General features: G+C 42.8%; 1 protein-coding gene across 2 annotated transcripts in view; it reads right to left on the bottom strand.

Moving 5' to 3' along the window:
- Positions 1 to 13942, bottom strand: part of acsl6 (acyl-CoA synthetase long chain family member 6) — a 102865-nt gene extending 88923 nt beyond the window's left edge. For both annotated transcript variants that reach the window (XM_078230809.1, XM_078230811.1), the window contains exon 1: positions 13688 to 13942. The gene's annotated coding sequence lies outside the window, so the exon portion shown is untranslated. The remainder of the gene's footprint in view (positions 1 to 13687) is intronic.
- Positions 13943 to 14233: the final 291 nt, after the last annotated feature.

Raw genomic sequence — 14233 nt, 5'->3', positions numbered from 1 at the left:
TACCCATGTTGTTGGTACCAATGCGTACCACGACTTGTGACTGTTCCCCCTCCCCCTTAAGAATCCAGAAAACACGGTCCGAGATGTCACGGACCCTGACATCCGGTAGGCAACATACCATTCATGAGTCTCTTTTGCTGCCACAGAACCTCCTATCTATCCCTCTAACTAACGAGTCCTCAATAACTATTGCCCTCCCGCTCTCCCCCTTACCCTCCCGAGCCACAGGGACGACTCAGTGCTGGAGATCCGCTCACTGCGGCTCACCACTGGTATGTCGTCCCCCTCAACTGCATCCAAAGCAGAATACTTGTTGCTAAGGGGATCCCTGCACTGACTGCTTCCTCCCAGGCCCTCTCACTGTCACCCATCTATTTTCCTTTCCTTAACATGTGATTATAGGCATTTAAGCTATGGACAGTAATCAATTCTGTGGCCAATATTTAATTAAATATGGACCTGAATAAGGGTGCTTTGCCACTACCTGTGAAATTTTAAAATCTCATTGATTAAGGATATCATAGAAATCATAGAAACCCTACAGTGCAGAAGGAGGCCATTCGGCCCATCGAGTCTGCACCGACCACAATCCCACCCAGGCCCCATCCCCAAATATTTACCCGCTAATCCCTCTAACCTACGCATCCCAGGACTCTAAGGGGCAATTTTTAACCTGGCCAATCAACCTAACCCGCACATCTTTGGACTGTGTTTGAAGAACATGGAATCACCAACAATCCAAAAAAAGACCAACAATCTTGTCTGAATGCAAATTGAACAAGGAATATGTGAGCTCCAGTTGGGGCAAAAATCACAGTGAAATGACCATTGTCAACTGTAGCATGGTGGTCTGGACCATGCAATGATGTGATTAAAGCTAGCTTTCAGAGACTGCTGTTTAAAATATTCTGAACAAAACAAATCCAGCAGGGAAACACCTGAAATGCCAGTGCTGAAAATAATTCAATGCAGCCAACGTACTGTACTTGTTCCAGCTTTACCAGAGAGCCAGTCTCCTGACTAGTCATGAGAATCTTGGCAGCTTCACAAAAATCCTCTTCTAAAAGATCTTCACTCTAAACAAAGGATCAACTGAACTAAGAATACATCTTGCCTGCATCGACTTCTCTGTATCTAATCTGTGATGGTGTGAGCGAGACAAATGGTTGAGACGTTGCATTTCAAACATCCAGGCCAAGTGTGTGATAATAATTAACCTTCTTTACGAAAGAATCACCAAAAATCCTGCTAATATTTTAAAATATGAAATTCACTAGAAATCACAAAGAACAAAGAACAGTACAGCACAGGAAACAGGCCCTTCGGCCCTCCAAGCCTGTGCCGCTCCTTGGTCCAACTAGACCAATCGTTTGTATCCCTCCATTCCCAGGCTGCTCATGTGACTATCCAGGTAAGTCTTAAACGATGTCAGCGTGCCTGCCTCCACCACCCTACTTGGCAGCGCATTCCAGGCCCCCACCACCCTCTGTGTAAAAAACGTCCCTCTGATGTCTGAGTTATACTTCGCCCCTCTCAGCTTGAGCCCGTGACCCCTCGTGATCGTCACCTCCGACCTGGGAAAAAGCTTCCCACTGTTCACCCTATCTATACCCTTCATAATCTTGTACACCTCTATTAGATCTCCCCTCATTCTCCGTCTTTCCAGGGAGAACAACCCCAGTTTACCCAATCTCTCCTCATAGCCAAGACCCTCCATACCAGGCAACATCCTGGTAAACCTTCTCTGCACTCTCTCTAACGCCTCCACGTCCTTCTGGTAGTGCGGCAACCAGAACTGGACACAGTACTCCAAATGTGGCCTAACCAGCGTTCTATACAGCTGCATCATCAGACTCCAGCTTTTATACTCTATAGCCCGTCCTATAAAGGCAAGCATATCATATGCCTTCTTCACCACCTGTGTTGCCACCTTCAAGGATTTGTGGACTTGCACACCTAGGTCCCTCTGTGTTTCTATACTCCTGATGACTCTGCCATTTATTGTATAACTCCTCCCTACATTATTTCTTCCAAAATGCATCACTTCGCATTTATCCGGATTAAACTCCATCTGCCACCTCTCCGCCCAATTTTCCAGCCTATCTATATCCTGCTGTATTGCCCGACAATGCTCTTCGCTATCCGCAAGTCCAGCCATCTTCGTGTCATCCGCAAACTTGCTGATTACACCAGTTAGTTACACCTTCTTCCAAATCATTTATATATATCACAAATAGCAGAGGTCCCAGTACAGAGCCCTGCGGAACACCACTGGTCACAGACCTCCAGCCGGAAAAAGACCCTTCGACCACTACCCTCTGTCTCCTATGGCCAAGCCAGTTCTCCACCCATCTAGCCACTTCTCATTGTATCCCATGAGCCTTAACCTTCTTAACCAACCTGCCATGTGGGACTTTGTCAAATGCCTTACTGAAATCCATATAGACGACATCCACGGCCCTTCCTTCATCAACCGTTTTTGTCACTTCCTCAAAAAACTCCACCAAATCTGTAAGGCACGACCTCCCTCTTACAAAACCATGCTGTCTGTCACTAATGAGATTGTTCCGTTCTAAATGCACATACATCCTGTCTCTAAGAATCCTCTCCAACAACTTCCCTACCACGGACGTCAAGCTCACCGGCCTATAATTTCCTGGGTTATCCCTGCTACCCTTCTTAAACAACGGGACCACATTCGCTATCCTCCAATCCTCAAGGACCTCACCTGTGTCCAAAGAAGCGACAAAGATTTCCGTCAGAGGCCCAGCAATTTCATCTCTCGTCTCCCTGAGCAGTCGAGGATAGATGCCATCAGGCCCTGGGGCTTTGTCAGTTTTAATGTTCCCTAAAAAACCTAACACTTCCTCTCTTGTAATGGAGATTTTCTCTAACGGGTCAACACCTCCCTCCGAGACACTCCCGGTTAACACGCCCCTCTCCTTTGTGAATACCGATGCAAAGTATTCATTTAGGATCTCCCCTATTCCCTTGGGTTCTAAGCATAATTCCCCTCCTTTGTCCCTGACCACAGGGAACCTTATCAAACGCTTCGCTGAAATCCATATACACCACATCAACCGCTTTACCCTCACCCACCTCTTTGGTCACCTTCTCAAAGAACTCAATAAGGTTTGTGAGGCACGATCTACCATTCACAAAACCGTGCTGACTATCCCTAATCAAATTATTCCTTTCTAGGTGATTATAAATCCTATCTCTTATAATCCTTTCCAATACTTTGCCCACAACAGAAGTAAAGCTCACCGGTCTATAATTACCACGGTTGTCCCTACTCCCCTTCTTGAACAAGGGGACAACATTTGCTATCCTCCAGTCTTCTGGCACTGTTCCTGTAGACAATGACGACACAAAGATCAAAGCCAAAGGCTCTGCAATCTCCTCTCTAGCCTCCCAGAGAATCCTAGGATAAATCCCATCCGGCCCAGGGGACTTATCTATTTTTACCCTTTCCAGAATTGCTAACACCTCCTCCTTATGAACATCAATCCCATCCAGTCCAACAGCCTGCATCTCAGTACTCCCCTCAGCAACACTGTCCCTCTCCAGTGTGAATACCGACAAATAATATTCATTTAGTGCCTCTCCTATCTCTTCAGACTCCACGCACAACTTCCCACTCCTGTCCTTGACTGGCCCTAATCTTACCCTAGTCATTCTTTTACTCCTGACATACCTATAGAAAGCTTAAGGGTTTTCCTTGATCCTACCCGCCAAAGACTTCTCATGTCCCATCCTGGCTCTTCTTAACTCTTTCTTTTGGTCAAAGTAAGTCCTGCCCTGGTTCAATCTACCAAAATGCATCACCTCGCATTTATCTAAATTAACTCCATCTGCCATTTGTCAGCCCACTGGCCCAATTGATCAAGATCCCGTTGCAATCCGAGATAACTTTCTTCATAATGCCACCAATTTTGGTGTCATCTGCAAACTTACTAACCATGTCTCCTATAGTCTCATCCAAATCATTAATATAAATGACAAATAACAGTGGAACCAGCACCGATCCCCGAGGAACATCCCTTGTCACAGGCCTCCAGTTTGAAAAACAACCCTCTACAAACACCCTCTGGTTTCTGTCATCGAGCCTATTTTGTAACCATTTAGCTACCTCACCTTGGATCGCGTGAGATTTAACGTTATGCAACAACCTACTATGCGGTACCTTGTCAAAGGCCTTGCTAAAGTCCATGTAGACAATATCAACTGCACTGCCCTCATCTACCTTCTTCGTTACCCCTTCAAAAAACTCAATTAAATTTGAGACACATGATTTTCCACTCACAAAGCCATGCTGACTGTCCCTAATCAGTCCCTGTGTCTCCAAATGCCTGTAGATCCTGTCTCTCAAAATACCTTCCACCAACTTACCCATCACAGATGTGAGGCTCATTCGTTGTCAGTGCAGGCCCGATGGGCCAAACGGCCTCTCTCTGCACTGTAGGGATTCTATGATTCTATGACCCAGTGGCTAGAGTATAGAGGCAGTGCACCAACTACCTGCAAAGAGAGTCTGGACTGAAGGGACAGTATAAACTCATTCCATAACAGGTGGCACAAGTAATAAATGCAAAAGTAGTAAAATAATGAATAGTGTAAGGGCTTTTTTACAAATTTTGAATTCATTAGGGCACTAAAATCCTGCAACAGCCAATGCTGGCCTGATTACAAATCTCCACTTAAATATATCAGGTCAGCACAGTGGCTAGTACTGCTGCCTCACAGTGCCAGGGACCCAGGTTCAATTCGCGGCTTGGGTCACTGTCTGTGCGGAGTTTGCACATTCTCCTCGTGTCTGCGTGGGTTTCCTCCCACAGTCCAAAGATGTGGTTGTTGGGTTGATTGGCTATGCTAAATTGACCCTGGTGTCAGGGGGACTAGTAGGGTAAATACACAGGGCTACAGAGATAGGGGTTGGGTGGGATTGTGGTCGGTGCAGATTGGATGGGCCTCCTTCTACACTGTAGCTATTAAAGCAAAATGTACCGTGCTTTTTATTTGAGTATCAAAATATTGTAGCAGCAGTTAATGCGACATTATATGAAGTTAAATTATGCCAACACCTAGTACTGTTTTCAATTTGGCATCTGATCAGCTGGTGATGCTTTTAAACCAGTAGGGTAGGGGGCTCTCTGAGCTGTATATGTTGTATATGGTAGTAACCTTTGGTAAGAAAGAAATTGCTAAGCTTTGGAATGGGCACTACAGAGTCATCAAATCTAAGCCAGCTACTGTATTACAATTAGTTCGGAGGAGGATAGTTAAAATCTCTTCCTGTGCAGTCAAGTGATCCTAGATGAGGAATGAATTTGTATAGCTATTAAATTAATGCAAGATCAGAATTAACTGTGATGCATGAATCATAGAATCCTACAGTGCAGAAGGGGGCCATTCGGTCCATCAAGTCTGCATCAACCACAATCCCACCCAGGCGCTATCCCCATAACCCCATGCATTTACACTAGCTAGTCGCCCCCGACATTAAGGGGCAATTTAGCATGGCCAATTCACCTAGCCCGTACACCTTTGGACTGTGGGAGGAAACTGGAGCACCTGAAGAAAACCCACGCAGACATGGGGAGAATGTGCAGACTACACACAGACAGTGACCCAAGCGAGGAATCAAACCAGAGTCCCTGGCGCTGTGAGGCAGCAGCGCTAACCACTGTGCCACCCCACAAAGAATGGCTGCTTCTACATGTAATGCCATTGACCTGCCGGGACCTTTGAAACCATCCCCCAGCACAAGATACCCGAGATTTATTATTGAAATAAAAGTGTCACAAAAGTTTCATGCCAACTCCTACTCAAAGATGATATTCAATTTTTTCTGTCCTTATTCGGAGAACCAATTTTGTAAAAAAAAAGACACTCCTTGAACAGGACAGAAAGTGCACCACACACGACAAGAGAAATTTAGTTACTGATTTGATCTCATTTAGATTATGGACAGTACATTTCAGCTGTGTATAATAGATGCTGGAAAAAAGTAACCCTTTGGAAAGTCTGGGTATGAACTGCCTTCAGTCTTAGCATCTTTTTGCATGTCGAGCAACTTTTGCCGATACAAAATAATCCTTCTTCAACATTGGGTGGAGGGAAAGGACAGTGCATATCACTTGCCTGCCCTTTTGGCAGCTTTGTGGAGTCCATGGATCATGCTTATATAGGTTGTTTTAGATTTTCAGTTGTTTAAAAAACCCGCTTCCCATCAACAGGTCCAGGCAGCGGGTGATTAGAATATCATCCAACCTGACTGTCTGCCCCTCTACTGTGACCACATTCACAGCATCCCTGGAGAGGGAGCACGGAGAGTCCACCAACATGACCCTTCCATGCCCAGTGGGCACTGGGTGCATTACTGGCTCTCGAGTTTAATTTGTGATTTATTTTTTGTTTAAGGCAGTACCCTTTTAAGGGGCTGTTCCTTTCCTTTGTCCCTCAGTTTATGTGTTTTAGCTTACTTGGTTATTTGATTTCCCTCAAAATAGGGTATTGTCACTGAACTAGTAATCCAGAGAACCAGGGCAATGCCCTGGGGACCAGAGTCCACATTCCACCACAGCAGATGGTGAAATTTGAATAATAAGAGAAAATCTGAAATTAAAGGTCGAATGATGACCGCAAAACTATTGTCAATTGTTGTAAAAATCTATGTCCTTCAGGGAAGGGAATCTGTCATCCTTATCTGGTCTATATGTGACTCCAGATCCACAGCAATAAGGTTGACACTTAAATGCCCACTGAAATAGCAAGTCAGTCATTTGGTCAAGGGCAAGTAAAGGGCAATTAGAGGGGTGGGCAATGAATGCTGGCCCAGCCAGTGACGCCCACATCTCATAAATATTTCTTTTAAATGCTGTGAACAGAAACTTATTTTCACCACATCTAATATATGCTAAGCAGTTTATTGATTTTATCCGACGGGTTTATTAATACAAGGGCCAATTTTACTACCCACTCCCTTCCCCATAACCATCCACCCTACTGAACAGAAATGGTGTACAAGAGGAGTTAAAATCAGGCTACAAAAGTTCCTCATTCCCACCTGCCTCCATTTTTAGTTTTTAAACTTTCAAGTCAACCAAAGATTCCAAAAGCCTCATGATATGTCATCCTATGGTCTCATGTAATCTGCACCTCAATATTGCTTTAACAGAAAGACATCCTGCCCATCAGCCATTAGAGGAAAACTGGTGGGATCACTCTGAACTTCTACCGCTCAGGATCCTTCCAACACGTGGGAGTGTCAAGGTCTTCCTGGTCATCGTGATCAATGCACTATTTCCCAGAAGATATCAACGTATATCTTCTCTGTCAATACGCAAGTTTTTGATAATGTGTTTAGAACATAGAAAAACTACAGCACAAAACAGGCCCTTCGGCCCCACAAGTTGTGCCGACCATATCCCTACCTATAACCCTCCATCCTATTAAGTCCCATGTACTCATCCAGGAGTCTCTTAAAAGACCGGGGTTTTTGTACAAATTGGACTAATGTTTTATGGCTTTTTAAGTTAGCCACTTTTAAAATAGGTCAGTTTGAATTTATGTTTGATAATTATCAAGGCAATTGGGAAACAGGAAGGCAGTTGCTTGCGAGAAACTATGCTGAATGAATTTAATGACTTCAATGACACCGCTAAGTTTGAATTAAAGGAGTTTTCTGCTTTGAAGGAATAGTTAACAGCATGGAGTTCAATAGTTAGAACTTAGGATGGCACCTCAGGTTTAAACAAACCACTTTAATGGATCCGCATCAGAAGGAACCCGCTATTTTCTGATATTATGATAGGATGTGTTCTTGGGTTAAAAAATGTTGACAAGAAAATGTGACTTTGTGACTTCTGCATCTAAATGAAATGGATCATTTGTTTGTAATGGAATGTAAATCTCTGGGGCGTAAATGAGTAAGAGAAAGCTATGTCTCAGTTTATGACCATTAGCAGGGGTTGCAAAGGTGGGGCAAGATAAGATGACTGGCACCCAATAGCCCCAAGGTTACTTCCAAAACAGGGATCCTGGATTAATGAGAGTAGGGATAAAAGTTGGAGAATTAGTGTCCTCGTTGCCACAGTTTTTAACCACCACTTCAATGGTATAATTCTCCTGAGACATAGTTCATCATTACTTCTGAGACAGAAAATCCTAGGTGCTGAGGATAAAGTATATCCAGGCTGCCTTCACTGCTCAAGTATATTTACATTTTATTTAATTTCTGCTTAATTCACAATTACTAGTCATTCATGCCTGATTATGTCAAGCCCAATGGAGGACCCTATTGTTACAAATTTGGATGTTAAAAAGGGTTTTATATCTTGGAATCCACAAATCTTACAGATGACAACAATCAAAATAAAAGTGTGTGTTTTGGAGTTCCCTGAAGTGACTCAATCTCAAGTGTAAGACATCATTCAATACACTCTTGCACCTCAGTGCCAGCCAGGAGCTTTCAAGAACTCTTAAGGGCCTCATTCTACCAGTATTCAACTTGTGCGACCCTGCCAAGCGCATCAAGCAGATATGTACCAGGTTCATAGGCAACCACACTGATTCATTAATTTTGGGACACCCCAGCTTAGAGTAGATCAGATATAATGGCTGCCACGCCAGCACAAAGTGGTGATCAAACTCATCATCAGGCTCTTATGGTTTAGGTGCCTTGATCATTCCTGGTAACGAGAGGGCATAAAGGAGGCAATGCACTCACCTTTCATTGTCTAATAATGTTACTGAATCTTCTGTGGCACTGCATGTCTTATTACAAGAGAGCATGGCAGTTAGAATTGACCAAGTTTTGTTTTGTTTCCAACTTCTATACACACAACTCACTCCGTGTTCCACTTGTATACATTCCCATTACAATAAATTTCATTATTCCTTCCAATAACTATATCTGATTTAGCATAAAGATGGATAATTTGTAAAAAGTTGACTTATGCTTAGGCGTGTTTTTTTTAAAAAGTGAAAATGCCACTAAATTGTGGTGAATGTCAATTACGATAGTAATGTATGTCATTAAAGTATCAAAGATAAGTGATTGTGTTCCAATTGCCAGTTGGATTATCAGGATGTAACAGTTATGTATTACAGTATGATAACCCAGTCAAAGCACAGATGGTGCATGGTATTCATGGTGCTAGCTGTCACAGGGTATATGATAGAACATAGATTTCTACAATTGGTCGGAAGGCAGATCATTGAGGCAAGCAAAAACATTCTTGCAGCATTGGTCTTGCTGAATGGCTGATGTGAGATTGTTCGACGCTGATGCCAGATAACGGATGTGAAAGGTATTCCAGTGCTCACCACTCATTTCCTTCAGGTTGATCATCATAATAATAGATAACATGATAGCTGGAATTGCCCAAGTATTTCCTCAGAGGAATGGGCAACTTGGGTGAAAATTAAATATACAGCCTAAAGGATCACAGAATTTTGGGCAAGTCAACTATGTGCACAGTACAATACTTCAGTCAAATTCCCACAATCTTTTATGATCCTGTATTGATGGAGATAGTAAATGTTTATGGATGGGGTGTCAATCAAGAGAGTTACTTTGTCCGAGATGGTATTGAGTTTCTTGAGTGGTGTTGAAGTTGCACTCACCCAAGCAAATGGATCACACTCTTAATTTATGCTTTGTAAGATGGTGGACAGGCTTCGGAGTCAGGAGGCGAGTTGCTCACCACAGAATTTCTAGCCTCTGACCTGTTCTTGTAGCCACAGTATTTTTTTAGTTGGCCCAGGTCAATTTTGGGGCAATGGTAACCCCCAGGATGTTGATAGTGGGGGATTCATCCAAGGCAATGCCATTGGATGTCAAGGGGTGATTGTTAGATTCTCTCTTGTTGGAGATTGACATTGCCTGGCACTTTGTGGTCACTTGCCACTTGTCAGCCCATGTCTGGATATTGTCCAGGTCTTGTAGCATTTGAACATGGACTGTTTCAGTATCTGAGGAGTCTGAAATGGTGCTGGACAAATGAACATTCCCACTTCTGATCTTATGATGGAAGAAAGATCATTGATGAAGCAGTTGCAGATGGACACTGCACTGAGGGACTCCTGCAGTGATGTACTGGAATGGAGCGGACTGATCTCAAACAACCACAGCCATCTTCCTTTGTGCCCGGCATGACCTCCAACCAGTGGAGTGCTTCTCCTCCCTCCCCCCAAAACCCCAGCCTGACAACAGATGAAATGTCAGTGTATGTTGCAACAGGAATGGAATATAAAAGTAGAGATATTTTACTACAATTGTATAAGGCATTATAAGACCATGATTGCGTATTGTGTACAGTTTTGATCTCCTTCTTGAAAGGAGGACAATTGCATTCAGAATTTGTTCAGAAAAGGTTCATTCAACCGATTCCTGCGATTAGGGCTTATGTTACGAGAAGTGATCTTATTGAAACATACAGGATCCTGAGGAAACTTGATAAAGTGGATGCTGAAAGGATGTTTTCCCTTATGGCAGAGATTAGGATTGTTTGGGGGGGGGGGGGGGGGGGGGGGGGGAGAAGGAGGAGGAGGAGGAGACCATTTAAAAGTGTGGTTTCCTATTTCAGACAGGTGAGATCTTTTTTAACCACACAGAGGATTGAGAACCTGCAGAATTCTTCCTCAGACAGCAAGAGGGATAGGGTCATTCAGATTTAAGGCTTAAGTATAGAATCATAGAATTCACAGAAGTAGACAGTTTATTGATGAACAAGGGAATCAGAGGCTATTGGGAGTAGACAAAATATAGTGCTGAGGCCACAACAGATCTTCTGCATGTACGTTTTGTAGTGCAACACAAAACGTAGTGTTGAGAAAATGTTGATACGATTAGCATGCATGTCACAATATCCTCTACAGCAGCACAGATGAGAAATGGTAAGATTGACTAATAGCATTTTTGGATTAAACTTGTAGGTCATCATTGAATCCCCTACAGTGCAGGTGGTGGCCATTTGGCCCATCAAGTCTGCACCAACTCTCCAACAGAGCATTTTACCCAGGCCCACCACGCCACCCTATCCTCATAACTCCACACATTTACCATGGCTAGTCCATCTAACCGACACATCTTTGGCACCAAGGGGCAATTTAAGCTCTTCGAGCCTGCTCCACCATTTATTTTGATTATTGAATTCAATATCCTGATCCCCCTTCCTCTCCATATCCCTTGGTCCCTTTAGCTCCAAGAGCTATATCTAATTTTTTTACTTGAAATCAGACAATGTTCTGGCCTCAACTACATTCTGCGGTAGTGAATTCCACACATTCACCACCCTCTGGGTGAAGAAATTTCTCCTCACCTCAGCTCTAAAAGCTCAAACTATGCCCCCTAGTTCTGGACTCCCCCACCACTGGGAACATTCTTTCTGAATCTATCCTGTTAGAATTTTATAAGTTTCTATGAGATCTCCTCTCACTCTTCTAAATCCAGTGTATATAATCCTAACCGACTTAATCTCTCCTCGTATGACAGACCTGCCATCCCAGGAATCAACCTAGTAAATCTTGGCTGTACTCCCTCTATAAGCAAGGACATCCTTCCTCAGGCAAGGACACCAAACCTGCACACAATACTCCAGATGTGGCCCCACTAATGCCCTCTACAATTGCAGCAAAACATCCCTATCCACAAATCCTCTTGGTATGAAGGCCACAGACCATTTGCCTTCTTTACTGCCTGCTGTACCTGCGCACTTACTCTCAGTGACTGATGCACGAGGACTCCAAGGTCTCACTGAGTATCCACCTCTCTCAATTTACACCCATTCAAGTAATAAGCTGTCTTCCTATTATTGCTACCAAAGTAGATAACCTGACATTTGTTCACATTATTCTGCATTTGTCATGCAGATGCCCACACACACAGCCTGTCAAAGTCACGCTGAAGCATCTCTGCATCCTCCTCACAGCTCACCTCCCACCCAACTTTGTATCATCTGCAAATTTGGAGATAACACAGTCAGTTCCCTCTTCCAAATCATTAATATATAACATGAACAGTTGGGGTCCTAATACAGATACCTGCAGAACCCAATTCTCAAAAGGCTGGATGGCTTTTTAAAAAAAGATATAGAAATCAGATATTTGCTGTGTAGAATTTGTAATGAAGCTACATAGCTATAAAGTGCAAGTCTTTTATTGAATAACAGGTGATTCTGCTCACTTTATCCCAAATCTACCTGCTATAAGATTGTATGTGGTGTAAGATTATACGGTCAGACAATGCTGCATCACAGCCTGGTGGTTTCCAAAGCTCGAAACTCCTAGCCTTATACGTGCACCGCCCTACACAACATCTCCTACAACATGAAACCATTCCAATGTTCCTTAAATAGTGGGATGGCAGGGAGAGAGGAGGGAAGGGAAACAGGGCAGAGCAGAAAAAAGCAAATGAGACAGAAGGATCTGAAGAAAATTGAAAGGGAAAAGTGAGGCTGGGTTCAGCTTAGGTCCGAAAAGGCAGCTAATATTCACAATCAAGTGGACACAGAAAGATATCAAAAAACAGGATCATCAAGATGGAGGGTTGGAAAAGTTATATGCATTCACTTCCACCTGATTTTAGGGAGAAGAAAGTTATCTTTCTCTATAACATCAACTGTCATGATACAATAAATTCCCCAGGAGAAATAAATAGGAGATCCTATTAGAATTCACTTGTGGTAATGTGAGGCAACCACTTTAAAAAAAGTGGCCCATTGGACTTATGCAAATTACTTTTTCAAGGCCAAATTACTCTCTCCCCTTCCTCAAAACATGAATCTTTCATGTTTCCTACATACAAGTGTATGCACGATGCTTCAAAAAAACTGAAAGCTTTACAAAGGCTGCAACAATATGTTTAAGTCTCTTTCACACCAATCATTCTTATGAATGAGCTAAACCACTTCCTGCCATCTCCTGGAGAGTATTATGAATGGACATTGCAAAACCAGTCATCTCTATTCAGTATTCTGCATATTAAATGGAGCTTCAGCCTTTTTAGTTTATATGTGTACTTGTTAGATTTTAAACCCAAACTGTGATGGTATTTCTTAATGATCTTAGGCCTTTTTAAATACGAGAATGGCCTTACAAGTATGAAAGTGATATGTGCGCTAAAGATCCAATGTACCGTCACAGAATAGTGTAACATAGCTTAATCCACAATTCCTTACACGTCAAGTTGCTGCAATCAGTACTGCTCGTGAGGCAGTCACTGCCAAAAGTAAATTGGGTACTTTCTCACACAGAGGAAAGGGGAAATTGAAGGATAGTTACCACAGGATGTCTACAATAGTTGGTTTCACAGCAACATTGGCAACAGCCTAAGAAAAAGTTGTCCATCCTTCCTCATAACCAGAATGCGTCATATTGTAATAGTCAGAGGAAGGCAGAGAGAAGGAAAAATACCTTAAAAAATATTACTCAACACAAAATAATTTACTCCTTCTCATTTCCAAAATATTTTCTTGCCTGCAAGTATTCCACAGTATACAGTCAATAAACACATCTTAAGATGTTCTACAGCTACTTTTAAATTTAAACTTTTTCCACAGATCCCATAATCGTAAATAAAATAATGCTACCAAAGAAACAAGAACAACCCCTACAAGGAGATAAAATGGTATTACTCCAAGTCTCTTTATTAGCAAGGTATGAAATTGCTTTAAGATCTTACCTCAAACATTCAGCATCCTTGGTGCAGCAGCTGCCTTGGGCACTTTCCATTTGAAACAAAGCTGCTGTGGACGTGAAAATGTCTTTTATACTGGTGGAAGGAACAAAGTTACAGCACTTGAATCATCTGTGTGCTGCTTATTAAAAAAACGTGGCTTGGTGCCAATCCCACACTTTTATAAACCCCCAAGAATATAATCTACTACCTCACACTACTGAATTCATCCAGTTACGATACAGCAGAACCTCCCACTCTGAGATAACCAGCCTTATGCCCGACAGTAAACTCTGCATCGGATTTGCAATAGGCTGCCGAGTGGAACAGCTGACTAAATCAGCCCTGCCTCCCTCGCCCTGTTAAAGTGTCAAAAAAAGGCTTCGTTCCCCTAATAACATTTTAATGAGCTTCAACACATCCAAAACTAATGCAGAATCTTAATGTCCAGTTGGGTAATTTAATCTTTGCTGTTAGCTTGGAACACACAATGATTTCTTTAGACAAGGCTTCGATACATACTAATTAGAATATTTTAACCCATTTTTACAC

This window comes from Mustelus asterias, chromosome 16, assembly GCF_964213995.1.
Source record: "Mustelus asterias chromosome 16, sMusAst1.hap1.1, whole genome shotgun sequence".
Lineage (NCBI taxonomy): Eukaryota > Metazoa > Chordata > Chondrichthyes > Carcharhiniformes > Triakidae > Mustelus > Mustelus asterias.
This window is presented reverse-complemented; position numbering and strand designations above follow the sequence as displayed.